This window comes from Sinocyclocheilus rhinocerous, unplaced genomic scaffold (genome assembly GCF_001515625.1).
Source record: "Sinocyclocheilus rhinocerous isolate Xijiao unplaced genomic scaffold, SAMN03320098_v1.1 scaffold3060, whole genome shotgun sequence".
Taxonomy (NCBI): domain Eukaryota; kingdom Metazoa; phylum Chordata; class Actinopteri; order Cypriniformes; family Cyprinidae; genus Sinocyclocheilus; species Sinocyclocheilus rhinocerous.
This window is the reverse complement of record NW_015635031.1, coordinates 288,825-291,092: the sequence shown is the minus strand read 5'-3', so window position 1 is coordinate 291,092 and position 2,268 is coordinate 288,825. Positions and strand designations below refer to the sequence as shown.

General features: G+C 35.3%; 1 long non-coding RNA gene across 2 annotated transcripts in view; it reads right to left on the bottom strand.

Annotated features, from left to right (window-relative positions):
* LOC107746249 (uncharacterized) overlaps positions 1 to 2,268 on the bottom strand; it is a 64,290-nt gene that overhangs the window by 48,788 nt on the left and 13,234 nt on the right. Inside the window, exon 5 of one of the 2 annotated variants that reach the window (XR_001640671.1) lies at positions 1,322 to 1,333. The exons of the other annotated variant lie outside the window; for it this stretch is intronic. This is a non-coding gene — a long non-coding RNA (uncharacterized LOC107746249). Of the gene's footprint in view, positions 1 to 1,321; positions 1,334 to 2,268 lie in introns of those variants that run through there. 2 annotated transcript variants of the gene reach the window in all.

Below are 2,268 nucleotides of genomic sequence, written 5' to 3'. Positions count from 1 at the left end.
CTAACTTTAACGCTAACGTTAGCTAGTTTTAGCCAGAGATACCTTGCTGAAGCACAAGATGACATTAACGTTCTGCTTGAGCAGATGAAAAGTGTAACTTAATGAGAGTATGACAACCAGAAATATAAACGTTTTCGTCTTCATTGGGATTGGGGTTGAATGCTTAGGGATATTTTGCTCTGTTTTGGTTGGATTTAGGAAATGGGATAAAAAAAAATTACATTGCCTATCCTCTCAAGATAACTGGAATTAGTGTTACAAGTATCCTAGGCACATCGTTTTTCCATTTTTGTAGCATAAACACCATTAAACCGATGCAAGCTTCGGATCTTCCAATGCTTCTCTATGGCGCTGAAACCTAAAGATGTCCGAGTTCCGCTCCCCGTGCAACTGGTACTCCACTGCCATTGGCTCATCTGCGTTCGAGGGGAGGGGCTTACCGATAGGTCAATACCAGTGTGCAGAGTTTGGTACTTCTAAAGCAGACTTGAGTGCTAATAACCAGAGCACACTGCCAGCAGTACACCTTTACTGCGCCCCTCCTCTCACACCTGCTCTAGTCAGGAGCCTGACTACAAGGCGGTGACCAAAAGGATGGGGCGGTGCTGACATAAGGGGAGGCGGTAGCTCTGTAACACTGATTAAGTGGGTTAAGAAGCTTTGTGAGACCAGCACATCAGCATCCACTGGGACTAGCATCCAACAATCTGGAGACAAGCATCCAAAATACTACAGATTTTTATCAGGGTAAGGAAATGTTGGCAAACTCCATGCGTTTAGACTTCCTTGTGCTGTTTGCTGTTTTTGTATTGAACACCATTCACAATTAAATTGGCAATGTCTTAAATTCAAATTCCAAAAGGGGACAGTATATGAAAGGACACAGTATAACAGTTAACTGAATTAAAGAAGGTAGAGTTAGAATTAATTAATGTTTGAAGGTTTAATAGCAGAGGTCCCCAACCACCGGGTCACGACCCGCTGCCGGGTCACAAGGACGTTCTGAGAAAAATGTGTATAATTATGACACTGTTATTTATTTGCGCGTTAATGACTGTTCTAATTATTCTGTATTTTCATTGTATGCGATTAATATGGAGTAGCAATTTGATGATTTCATGTTAAATTAGTAAATGAAAGATTGCTCTGATCTGTCATATATTAGGGGTTAAACGGCACGCAGTTGATCCGTGATACGTAGGCTACGGACCAGACCCCACCGTTTGGCACGCATGTGATTCGCAGATTAATTTTCCAATTTATATGTTCAAGCAATTTTAAACCACAAGAAAAAGAAATTAAAGAGAACTCAATTCATTACTCACACGCTGTTCTCACACACACCCAAAACGCACACAAGCATAGAGACGTGTTTCAGACAGAGAGAAAATACAGAGTTGATTCTCTGTGCTTAAATATTTTTTTCTTGTTTCTTGCTTATCTGAAAAATCATCCGATCTGTGACTAAAAAACAACAATATGATGCGCTGAACCACATAGGTGATCCCTACTTGCACTCTATTCATTTGCTGCTTGTTTTCTTTAAAAAAAAATAATAATAATAATAAAAAACTAACACTTGCTTTCTAATCTTTTTGTATTCTATCTGTTTTCTTTTCATTTATTATACAATTAACAAAAGCAAAAAAGACCTCTAACACTATCTTGCTCTATTCTTTTTCTATTCTATCTGTTTTCTTTTTATTTATTATTATTTATTTATTTTTTAAACCTTGCTACGTGTACTGCGTTAAGCTAACTGAGACTTGTTATAGCACTTGCATATCATTGCTCTTTTGTTGATTTTGATTGCTCATTTGGAACTCATTTGTAAGTAATATTTAACTTACAGATCTCAGTTTAAATGCGTCAGTTTGTTTTTTATTCTATTCTATTCTATCAGTTTAAATGCTTCAGTTTGTTTTGATATTATATTATGTTAGGCCTATATTATAAACCTAATAAATAATTGACCTTGTTTTTTTAATGGATTCTCTTATGCTCAAACATAAAAAAAACAGTAATATTGTGAAAAATTTTTGCAATTTCTAATATTGGTTTCCTATTTTAATATACTTTAAAATATAATTTATTCCCGTGAAGTGGGATTATAATAGAATAATCTCGTGATTATTCTAATATGCTGATTTATTATCAGTGTTGAAACTGTTGTGCTGCTTAATTTTTTTTTTTTGTTGGAACCTGTGATACTTTTTTCTTTGATTCTTTGATTAATAAAAAGTTAAAAAGAACAGCATTTATTCAAAA